General features: G+C 42.8%; 1 long non-coding RNA gene across 1 annotated transcript in view; it reads left to right on the top strand.

Moving 5' to 3' along the window:
- Positions 1 to 16,928, top strand: part of LOC119971007 — a 67,507-nt gene that overhangs the window by 10,966 nt on the left and 39,613 nt on the right. The window contains exon 2 of the long non-coding RNA XR_005461717.1: positions 14,586 to 14,623. This is a non-coding gene — a long non-coding RNA (uncharacterized LOC119971007). The remainder of the gene's footprint in view (positions 1 to 14,585; positions 14,624 to 16,928) is intronic.

Raw genomic sequence — 16,928 nt, 5'->3', positions numbered from 1 at the left:
GGGAGACTGTCAGGTCTATTCACAGACATTTTCTGACAAAGCTACTCCATTTGCCAAAGAAAATAACTGGTATTTGTGTTGCGCCTTTCACAACTTCAGGGCATCTCAAAGGGCTTTACAACAAATTAAGCACTTTTGAAGCATGGTCACTGAACATAGAACATAGAACAGTACAGCACAGTGCAGGCCCTTCAGCCCACGATGTCATGCCGACCATTTATCCTAATCTAAGATCAACCTAACCTACACCCCTTCAATTTACTGCTGTCCATGTGCCTGTCTAAGAGTCGCTTAAATGTCCCTAATGACTCTGACTCCACCACCTCTGCTGGCAGTGCATTCCACACATCCACCACTCTCTGTGTAAAGAACCTACCTCTGACATCTCCCCAATACCTTCCTCCAATCACCTTAAAATTATGTCCCCTCGTGACAGCCATTTCTGGCCTGGGGAAAAGTCTCTGGCTATCCACTCTATCCATGCCTCTCATCACCTTATACACCTCTATCAAGTCACCTCTCTGCCTTCTTCGTTCCAGGGAGACAAGCGCTAGCTCCCTCAACCTTTCATCATAAGACATGCCCTTCAGTCCAGGCAGCATCCTGGTAAATCTCCTCTGTACCCTCTCCAAAGCATCCACATCCTTCCTATAATGAGGTGACCAGAACTGGACACAATATTCCAAGTGTGGTCTAACTAGAGTTTTATAAAGCTGCAGCAAAACCTCGTGGCTCTTAAACTCAATCACCCTGCTAATGAAAACCAACACACCATACGCCTTCTTAACAACCCTATCAACCTGGGTGGTAACTTTGAGGGATCTATGTATGTGGACCCCAAGATCCCTCTGTCCCTCCACACTTCTAAGAATCCTGCCTTTAACCCTGTATTCAGCATTGAAATTCGACCTTCCAAAATGAATCACCACATTTATCAAAGTTGAACTCCACCTGCCACTTCTCAGCCTTGCTCTGCATCCTGTCAATGTCCTGCTGTCACCTGCAACAACCCTCAACACTATTTACAACTCCCCCAACCTTTGTGTCATCGGCAAACTTACTAACCCCCCTTCCACTTCCTCATCCAAGTCATTTATAAAAACCACAAAGAGCACAACAGATCCTTGCGAGACACCACTGGTCATCGACCTCCAGGCGGAATACTTTCCATCCACTACCACTCGCTGTCTTCTTTTGGCCAGCCAATTCTGTATCCAGACAGCAACATTTCCCTGTATCCCATGCCCCTAACTTCCTGAATGAGCCTACTATGGGGAACCTTATCAAATGCCTTACTGAAATCCATATACACCACATCCACTGCCCGACCTTCATCAATGTGTCTCGTCACATCCTCAAAGAATTCAATGAGGTTTGTGAGGCATGATCTGCCCCTCACAAAGCCATGCTGACTATCTTTAATCAAACTATGTTTTTATAAATAATCATAAATCCTATCTCTCAGAATCCTTTACAATATTTTGCTCACCACAGACGTAAGACTGATGGGTCTGTAATTCCCAGGGATTTCCCTATTACCTTTCTTGAACAGGGGAACACCATTCGCCTCCCTCCGATCATCCGGTACTACTCCAGTGGAGAGTGAGGACGCAAAGACCATCGTCAACAGCGCAGCAATCTCCTCCCTCACTTCCCATAGTAACCTTGGGTATATCCCGTCAGGTCCAGGGGACTTATCTATCCTGATCCTTTTCAAAATTTCCAGCATAACCTCCTTCTTAATATCAACCTGTTTGAATCTATTAACCTCTATCACACTGTTCTCATGAGCAACATGGTCCCTTTCTCTAGTGAATACTGAAACAAAGTATTCATTTATGGCCTCCCAATCTCCTCATACTCTAGGCACAAGTTCCCTCCACTATCCCTGATCAGCCCTACTCTCACTCTGATCATCCTCTTATTTAGTGTAATGTGCCTAGTGTAGAATGCCTTGGGGTTTTCCCTAATCCTTCCTGCCAGGGCTTTCTCATGCCCCTTTCTAGCTCTCCTCAGTCCATTTTTGAGTTCCTCTCTGGCTACCTTGTAACCCTCTAGAGCCGAGTCAGATCCTTGCTTCCTCCACCTTACCTAAGCTTCCTTCTTCCTCTTGACTAGAAGCTCCACTTCTCTTGTCACCCAAGGCTCCTTCACTTTACCATTCCTTCCTCGTCTCAGTGGGACAAAACTATACAGCACTCGCAGCAAGTGCTCCTTAAACAATCCTCACATCACTGTTGTGCATGTCCCCAAGAACAATTGTTCCCACTTTATGCTCCTCAGCTCCTGTCTAATAGCAGTATAATTTCCTCTGCCCCCAATTAAATACCTTCCCATACTGTGTGTTCCTATCCCTCTCCATGACCATGGTAAAGGTCAAGGAGTTGTGGTCACTGTCATCAAAATGCTCTCCCATCGAGACATCTGACACCTGACCTGACACTGCTATAATGTAGAAACACAGCAACCAAATTACACACAGCAAACTCTCACAAACAGCAATAGATGACCAGGTAATCTGCTTTAATTATATTGGTTGATAATTAAATGTTGGTCCAGAAACAGGGACAAATCTCCTTATTTTTTTCAAACATTGTCATGCAATCTTACAACATGTAAGATCTCATGTAAAAGATGGCACTCCAACAGTGCACCACTCCCTCAGTGCTCCAGTGGAGTTATCTTTGTTTATGTGCTCAAATCTTTGTAGTAAAGCACAAACCTATGACCTTCTGATTCAAACGGGAGAGTGCTACCTGCCAAGCTATGGCTAATAGGTTTAACACAGAATCCAACATTTATTTACTTATAGCCATCGACAGGTAAAAACTGCATTAAACAAAACTCTGATTTCCAAGCTGATTGTTACATTAAATTGATATCTAGTTTTTGAATTAGTTTAATTTGAACAGGGTCAAATACAAAATAATAGACTGTTATGAGACACAACGCTAGGGATTCAGATGATATCAGAATTGACTGTAGTTGAACTGTTGTTCAGAGCATCAAACAAATCCGCAAACCAGTTATAAAAGTATCTCCAACTCCTCCATTCTCACTGGTTATCTTCTGCAATACATTAAATAAACTTTTGACCAAAGTATTTGCATGCTATCCAGCTTTGGGTTTAATATAACGATTGAAATCTATCAGTAATATAAGCTGATCTTAGTCCACTCTTTAGAATTCTCTGTACTGGACAGCACGTCGGTAACACAATGTGTGCTTTTAACAAATCAACTTAATCCAAGAAGTTTTGATGATGTTCTCTGTTTTGCTGGATAAGTTACTACATGCCCTCTGCATTATTGCTGTTCAGTACTTAAAGTAGTTCAGTAAAAATCTTCTCATGTAGAATTAAAAAGGTGCCCACAGTATTATATTAGGTACATATCTTGTGAAATTAAAGTAAGGTGTAACTAAAGTTCCCTACATTCTTTGATTCTGAAGAACAGGGAGTGTTTCCTACCTAAAGAAAAAAAACTTGCATTAATATTAAAGTATCCATAATCCCAGATGACCATAGGCTATATTCCCCTTTGAGGAGGAGAGTTGATGGCAGTGATTTAACCTGAGAATCACCACACTTCAGGTGAGAGGCAAGATTGAGAAGGTTGTGCTGTTGGCCTTGCTCTGCATCACAAACCAATTGTCTAGCTGACTGAGCTAAACCAGCCTCTGGCATTTATATAGCGCCTTTCACAACTTCAGGACATCCCAAAATGCTTTGCAGCCAATGAAGTACCTTTTATTTTAAATGAAACATTGTCACTGCCGAACTATACGAAATACGACAACCAAGTTACACACAGCAAGCTTTCAAAACAGCAATGAGATAAATGACCGGATCATATATTATTTCAGCATTGGTTGTGGGATAAATATTGTCCAGCATGCTGAGGATAGTTCCCTGGCTTCTTTGAATAGTGTGATGTGATCTTTGACATCCATCTGAGAAAGAAGAGGAGATGCTCAGTTAACATCTCAGCAGAATAACTGCAACTTGGACAGCACAACATTCCCTGATTCTGCGCTGAAGTGCTAGCCTAGATTCTGTGCTCAAACCCTTGAAATGGGGCTTGAACTCAAGCCTTTCTGACTCAGAGGCATAAGTACTATCACTGAGCCAAGGTTGATACCTCCCACTAATATTAAGTTTTCAAATGTTCCCCTACTGATTTTTTTTATTATGGGGAACATGTCAAGGGGAAAACATAAGGTTGGTCAAAAAACTATTTCCACTAACTGGGGAGTCTAGGACTAGGACGTATAATTAAAAAAGTTAGAGCCACACCTTTCAGGAGCGAAATTAGCAAACACTTTGTCACAAAAAGTGTGATAGAAATTTGGAACTCTCTTCTGCAAACAGCAATTGACGCTGTTAATTTTAAATCTGAGATTGATGGATTTTCGCTGGCCCAAGGTATTAAAGGGTATGAGGTAACAGCAGCTTTATGGAATTAAGTCGCAGGTCAGTCATGATCTAATTGAAAGGCAGAACAGACTTGCGGGGCAAAATGGTCTCCTCCCATTCCTATGTTCCTAAAGCGTAGTACACCATCAAAATAAAAACCTGTAAATTAGAGAATTAGCCGATTTAATCATCTTAAACATGGGGTTTAAAGGGAAAGTGCAGTCTGAGGGGGAATTCATTAGCTCAGTTAACTAGATGGCTAAAGTATGATGCAGAATAAAACCAACAGCATTGGTTTAACCCCTGCCCTGACATTGCTCTTGGGGCCTGCCTCTGTGTCTTGCTCCGTTGGGACAATCAAGACTGGATGCTACATTGAGAGAAGTCTGAGCGGGAATAAGGAAGATCCTCAGGAAAAGAACATGTTAAACCAAGAGGAAGTGTGAATGAGTCCTAATGTTAAAATAGTAAACAAGATAGATTGGTTTTATTTATATTTTCTTATGTATGATTAATAAATACACACACCAAAAGTTCAGCTAATATTCAGCCACAGATTATCTGTGTGATTTCCATTTGAAAGTTGCAATAAAACAGTTAGGTTATTTGGCCATTTAAGCGCCCTGCATTAGGAACTGCTGTACCTTCCCCCAGGTAACATTGTGCCATTCTCTGCATATCCCTCATTATCTGAGTTTAAAGTTCATCGTTAGTTTCTCATATGAAATGAAAATGAAAATTGCTTATTGTCACGAGTAGGCTTCAATGAAGTTACTGTGAAAAGCCCCTAGTCGCCACATTCCGGCGCCTGTCTGGGAAGGCTGGTACGGGAATCGAACCGTGCTGCTGGCCTGCTTGGTCTGCTTTAAAAGCCAGCGATTTAGCTAACCCAGCCCCTAAAATATAAAATGTGAAGTATGGTGAAGCAAAGTCTTCCTCCGGTAAGTTAATGTAAAGTTTTTCAACTTTTTCTCAACCTGTACTCAAACAATTTTGTGAGCACAAGTTTCAGGCTGGTTCAGTTGGTTGTACTTTTGGATTTGACTCATGAAGACTACGGGTCCAAACTCTATTCCAGAACTGAAGCACACAGTGTAAGCTGACACTTCAGTAAAGGAATGATGTACTGATGTACTGAGGTACTAACCTTCAGATGAGATGTTAAGCAGACACTCCATCTGCTTGTTTAGGTGTACACATAAGACCTTGTGGCACTATTTTGAAGAGCAGTATCCTGGACCCATGCCAAAAAGATTAACTGGTCATTTATCTCTTTTTCTGCGTGTGGGATCTTGCTTTGCACAAATTGGCTGCTACATTTGCCTATATTACAACAGTTGGTACACTTCAGAAAGTAATTGATGGTAAAACACTTTCGGACATTGGGAGGATGTAAAAGCAAAACAACTCACTTCTGTCATTCATCAAGTATAATGAGTACATGAGTACACCCCAGACTTACAGCTCCTGTGTAAAGCCTAGATGCAAGTGAATAATACCACTTTGGAGTAAGCTGATGTTATAGAGGTGCGTTTCACAATGAAAATGCCAGTTCAAAGCTACCCAATTTCACTGTAATTCTAAGCAAACAAATTTGACAGTGGCATCTCATGTTGATTTAAATAGGTGAGTACAGAACTCGTGAAGAATAAAAAAGCAGCTGAAACACTTTTCACAGTGAGTAGACGCACAGGAATGAGTAATGAAATGAATTACCCACCAATAGTGTCTTTACTTCCACATTCAGGTTATAATTCAATCAACAGACTCCACTGGCATTCATGAACCACTTGAATGATGCGCTCACAGTTTATGATATCATCAGGATCTCAAATGAATTACAGCCTTGTAACTTACTCCTGGTATCCATTATTCTGCATCTATACTTTATTGTTTAAAAGAAGCTTTAAATCTCTGCATCTGCTTGAGCTGGACATCTCAAACCAATTTACTAAATTTTCTCCAGGTGTGGCAGAAGTTTGATGGGCCAGAGGTTGGGGGGGGGGGGGGGGGGGGGGGGTTGCTGCGATGATTGATGTAAGCTTGTCTGGCAGCAAGACTGAGTTTCTTGCCCTCCTTTAATTGAGACAGGGATTTTGCAAACAGATAGTGGAAGAACTAAAATACAATCCTAGCTATTTGGCATCCATAATCAATTTCATTTGCAAAGGAGAGCACACCACTTAATACTTTGCTGCCATTCTGGTGTGGAAGAGGCTGCAGTATAGGCAGTAACAAGCCTATAGGAAAGACAAGAAAGTAAAGTTGTAATCAGGCCAAATACTTACACGAATCAACTTATACAACATCAATCCAACAGCACACACCCCTGTCCAACCAACTATCCACCCTAGCCCAATAAATAGAATTGTATATTGCTAATCTTCAACCTGCAAGCATCTCGAGCCCTGCTGCTCCAGGGCATAATGGGATTTTATTAGTTCAGTCATTGATCTAACCCTCTCTCTAATCCACATTTCTATGCCCCAAAATAGATCACCCAGCCTCTCTCTTGCCCCACTCCCCAAGAGAAAATATACAAGAGTTCTCCATAAGTTTTAGAGAAACACCAATTACTCTGCAATAACACTGAAATCCAAAGATGCACATCCTGCTAGGAGGCGGCTAGCAGCTCTGACAGTCAGTCCAGGATGTGAAAACCCATGCGTCAATCTGAGTCCAGAAAGGATTTAGCTCAGGACTCCTATGTGCCACAGTCGCAGTTGTGCAGTAAATTTCACATATACGATTAAGAACCTTCTTAGGTGCATCGGAAGTGAGGCTTCTAACAGGTCACATGTCTGAACTAAAGCTTTTATGAATCGCCCAAGAATTTATCTCTTTTTGAAGCAGGAAGTTAGTGACAGTTTGATTGTGCATTATCCTGTGGATGACATGCCGCAATCACCAGACATTGTTTACATAAAATCCATTTTTCTTTTCCAAGCAGTCACTTTTTTGTTAAACTAAGTCATATAAAAGATTCAAGTTTTTCCACGTCATGGAACGTTTTAACGAGGCAAATTCTTGTTGCTTTGAAAATAACTGCTTGTTGTGATCACTGGAATGATGATTAATAGGAGTAATATTAATTAACAAAAATGTTTATATTTGGAGTTTATTAAATGATTTATTATTGAAAATAATTTATCAGTAATATCAAGGATTTAAATGGAAGAAGCTTCTTTTTCAGCACTGGGATTCATGTGTATGCCAATTTGCTTAAAAGAGAAAGGAACAGGAGGGGATCATTCAGTCCTTCTACTCTGTTTCACCATTCAATTAGATCATGGTTGATCTGTATCTTAACTCTATTAATCTACCTCAGTTCTAGCACCTTTAATGCCCTGGCCTAATAAAAACCTGTCAAACTCAGGTTTGAACATTTTAATCCCCCCCCCCAAAGCTCCAACAGCTATTTAGAGAATTGTTCCAGATTTCTATTACATTGTGTGTGAAGAACTGATTGTGGACATCACCTTTGACCATCTTATTCTAAATTGAAGTCTATGTATGCTTTTCCTGGACTCCTCCACCAACGAAAATAAATTCTCTCTTTCTGCCCTATCTATTCTTCTAATTATCTAAACATAGAAACATATAAATTAGGATTAGGAGTAGGCCACTCGATGCCTGGAGCCTGCTTTGCCATTCAATAAGATCATGGCTGACCTGATTGTAACCTCAACCCCATATTGCTGCCTACCTCCGATAACCATTCACCCCTTAATAATCAAGAATCTATCTAGCTCTGCATTAAAACTATTCAAAGATTCTGCATCCACTGCCTTTTGAGGATTTTTCTTTCTATTTAAAAGTCCATGGCACACATGAATGAGTGGCCCTGGCAAAAGGACCACTTTGATGTCACTGTCAATGGCACTTTTCATCACTTTGTTGATGAGCGAGAGGAGACTAAAGGGGTGGTAATTGGCCGGGTTGAATTTGTCCTGCTTTCTGTGGACCTGGGCAATTATTCACATTGTTGGGTAAATGCCAATGTTGTAGCTGTACTGGAACAGCTTGGCTTAGGAACGTGGCTAGTTTTGGAACGTAGGTCTTCAGTATTAGTGCCGGAACGTTGTCAGGAACGTTGCAGTGTCTCGTGCCCTCAGCTGTTTCTTGATAAAACGTGGAGTGAATTGAATTGTCTGAATACTGGCATCTGTGGTGCTGGAGACCTTGGGAAGAGGTTAAAATGGATCATTCACTCAGCACCTCGGACTGTAGCTGCTTGAAAATACTTCAGCTGTGTCTTTTGCACGGATGTGCTGGGCACCTCCCTTATTGAGGATGGGATATGTGTGGAGCTTCCTCCTCTTCCAGTGAGTTGTTTAACAGTTCACCACCATTCATGACTGGATGTGGCAGGACTCCAGAACTTCGATCTGATCCATTGGTTCTGGGATCACTTAGCTCGGCCTGTCACATGCTGCTTCCATTATTTGGCATGCTAGTAGTCCTGTGTTGAAGTGGCATGCGCTCTGTACTCTTCATTAATGAGCACACGCATAATGTGTGAAAGGACGTCCAGAGAAACCAGTGTCATAAGAAGTAGTGTAATTTGTCATCAATGTATAATATTGTTGAAGTATTGTATTAGAGTGGCGAATTTAATGAAAGCTAAGTATATTTTCACAGTTATATCCCTACTCCAAGGTTCAATAAATTGCAACAAAAATATTTAGCAAGCAGTTTATAAAAGACTGAATTACATCCCTAAGAAAAATCTCAAAGCCCTCTACTTGAATTGCTTTTTATCCTAATGCGATCACCACCATAACACAGGAAAACATGACAGCTAGCTTCCACACAGCAAGATCCCACAGATAACAGTGAAATGAATGACAGGCCAATCTGACATTTGTTCTGTTGAAGAACGTTGGGCAAGGCATCAGGAGAACCCCCTCCTCTTCTTCAAGAGGAGTCTTGAGATCTTTAACATCCTCCAGGTGGGGTTTTAGTTGAATATCTAAACCAAAGGATAGCTCTCGTTGAAGTGCCAGACAGATTGTGAGTTAAATCTGAAAGGGGTCACAAACTCTCAACCTTTTGGCACGAACACAGTGGTGGTATCAAACCGACCTGTAAGTACAATCCCGTATAGACAGTGGTTTATTATTCTAGGCCAGTGTTATGTTCCAGACTATTAACATTAAAAAAATTAAATTCTCCACTGTATTTTCCTACAGAGAGTATGGTGTATCCTCACTATTAACATAACTGCTTCAAAGATCACATAGCTGATTTAGTAGGACAGATTGTACCCTAGTGCCGGATAGTTATACAAGAACTTTTGTAACATTTAGTCATGCAATGATACAAAACTTTAATTATAACAATGAACCCACCCACACTTGCCAGTTTTACATGATCTAGCAGCATAGAAGCATTTCCAATAAATTTACTGGCATTACATGGAACATCCCAAGTGGCAATTGTAAAAATACTTTGATAGACTTGAAACAATGGTTTTGGCCAGTGCACCCTGAGATTTGTTTTAGTACCATTTATGAACAAACGTGTGAAAATTTGTACAAAGAGCGTTTTGCATTTATATAGCACTTTTCACTTTACAGCCAAAGAAGTACATCAATGTAGTTAACATTGTAATGTAGGAAATGCAGCAGCCAATTTTCACATTGCAAGCTTTCGCAAACAGCAATGGGGTAGTAATTACCAGATGAACTGCTTTTGTGGTGATATTGATTGTGGGATAAACATTGGCTGGACACTGAGTTTAAACCCTCCTTCTCTTCTTCAAAATAATGCAGTGGGATTTTTTACATCACCCAAGAAGGAAAATGGGGATCTCAGTTTAACATCCAAAGGGGAGCACATGTATGTATACAGGTTTGGTCTCCTTATGTAAGGAAGGATGTAATTGCATTAGAAGCAGTTCAGAGAAGGTTCACACGACTGATTCCTGTGATGATGGGGTTATCTTATGAGAAAGGGTGAGTAAGTTGGGCGTATACCCTTTGGCTATTAGAAAAATGAGAGGTGATTTTAGGGCAACCTATAAGACCCTGAGCCAAGTTGACAGGGTGGACACTGAAAGAATGTTTTCCCCTTGTGGGTGGAACAAGAACAAAATTTATGGGCTGGATTCTCCGTTTTGGAGACTATGTTCCCACGCCTGCGTGTAAACGCCGGCCACCGATTCACCGTTTTGCTGGGGGCTAGCAGGGAGGCAGCGTTGAGATCGCAGCTCTGGCTGCCGATACGGCCCTCAGCACTTCCAATTCTGGAGCCACGCATGCGCACGGTGGCGGCCTGCAGTGGACACGCGTGCTCCATGGCGGACCCAGCCCGCGGACCTGGACCGCTAAAGTAGTGCCCTCCTCCGACCGCTCGCACGCCCCCGACTGCATGCCCACATTTCCCCCAGCCCCGAATGAAGCCCCTCCTGCCTGTGGATCGGCCCTCCCCTGACTGTGGCAGCCCCGGACTGATTCCCCAGCCGCCAAGCGAGGTTCTCGAATGGCTGGGACCATGAGAGTGCCACGCCATCGGGAACTCGGCAGGTCGGGGATGGAGCATCATGGCAATGGCCTGAGGCGGTGGATAATCGGTGCGGCACACTCCTCGAGAGTGACGCTTTTCAGGGGGTGGAGAATTTAAAAACCGGCGCCCCTCCCAATTTTGGTGCCAAAACGGATTCTCCGCCCCATCGCCGAACACGATTTCGGTGTCGGGGAGCGGAGTATCCAGCCCCTGGGGTTTCCCATTTCATACTGCGATAAGAATTTTTATACTTTGTAATTATACTTTGGTATTATCTTCCCCAGAGAGCAATGGGTGCTGGGTCATTGAATATTTTCGAGACTGAGTCAGATTTTTAATTGACAAGGGAGTTAAAGTTAATGATGGGGAATGGGCAGGAAAGTGGAGTTGAGGCCACAATCAGATCAGCCAGGATTTATTCGAATGGTGGAGCAGATTTGAGGGGCCGAATGGCCGACTCCTACCTCTAATTCTTGCGGATCTTGTGACTTCCAAAAGTGCAGCACTCCTTCAGCTTTGAATCCGAGTGTCGGATCTTGATTTATCCACTAAACTACTGGAGTGGGACTTAAAACTAGAACATTACTAGTTCTGGGATATATATAGACCAGACCAGGTAAGGACAGCAGATTTCCTTTCCTAAAGGACATTAGTGAACGAGATGGGTTTTGACTACAATTGACAATGGTTTTATGGTCATCACTAGATTTTAATTCCAGATATTTATTAAATTTCACCATCTGCAGTTGCGGGATTTGAACCTGGAACCCCAGAGTTCGCTATGGAGAGGCAGTGACATAGTTTATTGTCACTGGACTAGTAATGCAAAGACAATACCATTGAAGAATGGTGAGAGTATTCCTACCAAATGTTGCTCTCTCTATTAAAATTGAGTAACTAGTTATTCATGTCATTGCTGTTCAAGGGACCTCTCTGAGTGCAAAAGCAGTAACTGCCCAATGATATTGATTCTATGGCCAGTCCATTGGGATTATTTCTGTGAGATACGATGAAGTGTTATTTAACTCCAAATCAAAATGCTACATTTCCAACAGATTCTAACCAGCCCCCCTTGCTGTTGAGTGATTTTTCCATCACCATCATCAACATCCTCAGGTTACCATTGACTCAAACCTTAACAAGACCTGCTACGTAAGGATTTTGGCTACAAGAGCAGGGTAGAGGCTGAGAATTCTGTGGCGAGTAACTCACTTTCTGCCACCCCAAAGTCCACCATCCAAAAGACATAAGTCAGGAATATGATGGAATAATCCCCCACTTGCTTGGATGTGTAGCTCCAGGAACATTCAAGAAGCTTTTTCAAGATAAAGATCGATAGTGTTTTGAAGAATAAAAGAATAAAGGGTTATGGTGTTTGGGCGGGAAAGTGGAACCGAATCCACAAAAGATCAGCCATGATCTCATTGAATGGTGGAGCAGGCTCAAAGGGCCAGATAGCCTACTCCTGCTCCTAGTTCTTACGTTCTTGATACCATCCAGAATGAAGCAGCCCACTTGATCAACATTCCAACCACCACCTTAAACATCCACTCACTCCACCACAAATGCACAGTGGCAGTATTGTTGACCATCCACAAGATGCACTGCAGCAATTATCGACAGCAACTTCAAAACCCACAATCTGTACCACCTAGAAGGACAAGGGCAGCAGATGCTATTTCTTCATAACTGCTGAGTCAAGATCTTGGAACTCCTTTCATAACAGCACTGTGGGTGTATCTATACCACATGGACTGCAGCAGTTCAAAAAGCACCTCACCACCACCTCCTCAAGGGCAGTTAGGAATGGTCAGCAATGATCACATCCCTTGAATGAATTTTAATAAAGTAACCTTGACAATCGGTTCTGATCTTATATTTTATATGATAACATCGACAAACCAATTAAATTATTCAGATCAGTCATGATCTAATTGAATGGACGGAACATGATTGAAGGGGCTAATTGACTTACACATGTTCCAATGGATCATTTACAATCACAGAATATGTTATTAGAAAAATCCAGGCTGACTTCCAGTACTAAGTGAAGCAGAGTAAATATTTTATGGTCATATCTCGAGGTCAGTGCCATTCTTTATGTTGGCACATTGATGAAAGTGATCATGGCAGTTCCTGAAGATTTCACATCTCAATGAACCCAAGTCACCCTACAAGGGAGGTTAAAATGCCTGAAAGATCTTTCAAGTCCACACGATGCAAAAGAGCATCAATTGTTCCTGACACAGTGTCACAATCCATCATCTGAGAACTCTCAAGTGGATGGAGTATTATTTGGGACCTGTAGAGTGTAGTGCAGCAAAGGGATAAGTAGCAGATTGCAGTTCAGACACAAGGAGGAGCATCTGGAACAGTTACATTTTATAACAGCAGTTTTAGCCTAGATATGGCTTTTCTATTTTAATCAAGGACCCTTAAAGACGATGCATCAACTCTCTCTACTTTAGCCAAATCACAAAGTTGTTTTATCAAACTAACCAACAGGTCTTTATATTCAGACTATTACCAGGGTAAGTAGTCTACAAGCCTTGGGAAGATTGATAGACCAGGCATTGAAAGGTATCTGTGTGCATGTGCACAGCACAGCTTTACTAGTCATTCTGGTCCTCTGAAGAATTTATGGAGAATGGATTTATGATTTTTATGCACATATTGTACAGAGGAAATCCTCCCTATAGTAACAAACTGGTCATTCATCTCAGTCATGCTTCTGGGACTTTACTGTGAATCAAAACTGCCACGTTTATCAGGATGAACACTGTAACTAGTCCTCCGTCCATGAGGAAATTGGAGTGTTTCAACATGATTCTTTAAATGCTGACTCATTCTTCTTGCAAAATCTGTGAATTCACCAAAATGATGCAATGCCAGGGCTATGTGAAAAGAGCGAGGGCGTGGGACTAATTGGATAAATCTTTCAGAGCAATGCAGCAGTCTCAGAGGACCAGAAGCTGCTCTCCCCTTTGAGAACTGACAAATCTGAGAGCCACCGCACCTCAGACTAGGGGCAAGGTTAAAAAGGTGGGGCCTTTGTGAATAATCTTAGCCAGTACAGGAATTGAACCCATGCTGTTGGCACCTCTTCAGATCACCATCTAGCCACCCAGCCAATTGAGCTAACTGACTCCCCACCTTTCCGAGCAGGCCAAGGACAATGGGTTGAATGGCGTCTTTCCCTGTTGGACCTTTCTACTATTTTAAATGTGTCACGCCGTATATTTCTCAACAATATTGGAAAACCTCGGCATCAACTGCGTTCTAAAAAAATGGCATTTAGCCAGAAATGTGAGGTACCTCTATGATTTTGAATGTTAGAACAATGCAAGTAATGTGTCTTAACATTTGTGTGCAGTGCTGGGCTGCCATTATATATCTGTTATCTGTTTGCCTGCCAGCTTAGAATCATATGTTTATATGGTATCCTGTCAAAATGTTTCTAATAATAGTGAATTTGTATAACCTTGATCTGCATCCCCCACATCTACTTCCAAAGGAAGTTTTATCTCAATCATAACACAAGAACTTTTCAAATCCTTTATGTCAAGGATCCGTGTTGTTGTTGTGTCCATGGCTGACTAATGGGTTATTTCCTGTGCTTCTGTGGTATAACTAACTTTTTCCTTCTTCTATTTTCTTCCAACAGTTGATCATCCTCAAGATAGCTGATACCTGCCTGCTTTGGTAACAATGTGCAATTTTAAATATTTGTTTGGAAATAAGTGTAATTATCATCATCAAGAATGTCATTATGAACGTCCTTCTTGTATGTAATTCAATTGCTTGCTAGGCCATTACACAGGACAGTTAAGCCACTTTGTTGTAGGTCTGGAGTCATACATCAGACCAGACCAGGTAAGGATAGCAGATTTCCGCCCCTAAAGGGGAATTGATGAATCAGATGAGTCTTTACCAATAATGATACAAGCTTTATCCTTCTAGGTTCATTTAATAAATTGAATTAAAATTTTCCAGCTGCCATTATGAATTCATGATGCTAGGTCAAAGGCCTCTGATTACTAGACCAGTAACACAATTACCAAGCTAGAATATGATATGAATTTTCTTTCTTTCTTTATTTCTTTCTTTATTTATTTTAAATTCTTATTAAAGGCATTTTGCATATCTAATTAGAAATATCAGAAAACCAAAAATCCACAGGAACAAAGGTCCACTACAACCCCTGATAACAAGCCCACAATTCTCCCTGCCTTATTAGTTTCACCCCCATCCCCCTCCCTCTAAACAATAAAAACAAACCCCTAGGCACCCGCCCGCCCTCCGCTGACACTTTAATTCACCTTAAAGAAATTGATAAATGGTTTCCGCCTCCAGGCGAACCCCTCCTCCGCTCCCTGTCAGGTGAACTTAACCTTCTCCAAGTGCAGCAATTCTGCCAGGTCGCTCACCTACACCCACGTCTTTGGCAGCTCCAGGTCCTGCCAGCTCTGGGTTATCAGGGAGACAAAAGCCAAGGCATCGGCCTCTCGCCCCACCTGGTCTCCCGGATCTTCCAGCACTCCAAATAATTACACCTCCAGACTCGGGGCCACCCTTATACCCAGAATCTCGGACAGGACATCCGAGTATCCCTGACAGAAACCCCTCATCTTTGGACACACCCAGAACAAGTGGATGTGATTCGCAGGCCCCTCACACACCACCCACACCTATCCTCCACCCCTGCAAAGAACTGGCTCATCCTCACAACCGTCATGTGAGTCCAATGCACCGCTTTAAATTAGATGAGGTTCAACCTCGCACACATCAAGGACGCGTTCACCTCTGCCAGGAAGCCCTTTCCTTCCACAGCCTGGCCCTTACCTCCCCACCCAACTCCTCCTCCCATTTGTGGCTTGACCTCCTCCACCGGAGCATCTTCCCTCTCCATCAACTTTCCATTAATGTCTGACATTCTCCTCTCCCCAATGTCATCCTCGGCCAACAGATTATTTTGCAACATCGGAGGCGGCAGCCCTGGGAAGGACGGCATCTCTATCGTCAAAAGGTCCCTCACCTGCAAGTATCTGAAGCCGTTCCCCTTAGGCAACTCGTACATTTCCTGTAGCCCTTCCAGGCTTGCCAACGTGTCGCTAACCAACAAGTCCCTGAAGTACTCTATCCTCACTGCCACCATCCCCGGACCCTTGGATCCAGCCCCACCGGTACAAACCTGAGATTATCACATATCGGTCCCCACAGCGACAACCTAAAGTGTTGCCTGCACTGATTCCAAACTTGCAACGCTGAGACCACCACCAGGCTCACAGAATATCGGTCTGGCGAAAATGGGAGGGCCGCCAACAACAGTGCCCTCAAACCTGCCCCTCTATAGGATGCAGCCTCCATCCACTCCCACACTGACTCCATCTCCGCTGCCCATTTCCTAAGACAAAGACAGACCACAGGAATTCCACCAGGGAACCACCTCCAGGAACCACCAGAAGAGCCTTGGAGAGAAAGACACACTGACGGATAGAGACATTGCGATATTTGCCGACCGGTTCATCAAACTCGGCAACGTCAGTACCCCCGTTCCCTCTATAAAGACACCCTCCTCCCACCCCACGGGGTCTTCCCCCCCAAACATGAACCCCAAAATTATCCCATTCACCTTCCTAAAAAAAGCACTTGGGGGGAAAAAAGATGAGGACGTTCTGGAGCACGAACAAGAACCTGGGCAGCACCGTCATTTTAACCGTCTGCATGCCCCCAGCCAGTGGCAGCAGCAACTCATCCCACCTCTTAAAATTCCCTCCACCAGACGTGCCAAATTCAATTTATGCAGCTATTCCTAGGTCTACGCCACCTAAATCCCAAGATACCGAAAACATGCCCCCGCCGCCCGGGAAGGCAACTCCCCCACCTCCTCTCCTGCCTCCGAGCACACCGGCAACACCTCGCTTTTACCCATATTCAATTTATACCTTGAAAAATGGCCAAATTCCCTCAAGATCTCCATGATCCTATTAAAGCTGTCCACCAGGTC

The sequence above is a fragment of the Scyliorhinus canicula genome, chromosome 9, assembly GCF_902713615.1.
Source record: "Scyliorhinus canicula chromosome 9, sScyCan1.1, whole genome shotgun sequence".
NCBI lineage: Eukaryota > Metazoa > Chordata > Chondrichthyes > Carcharhiniformes > Scyliorhinidae > Scyliorhinus > Scyliorhinus canicula.
The sequence above is the reverse complement of the archived record's forward strand: the minus strand, read 5'-3'. Positions and strand labels throughout refer to the sequence as shown.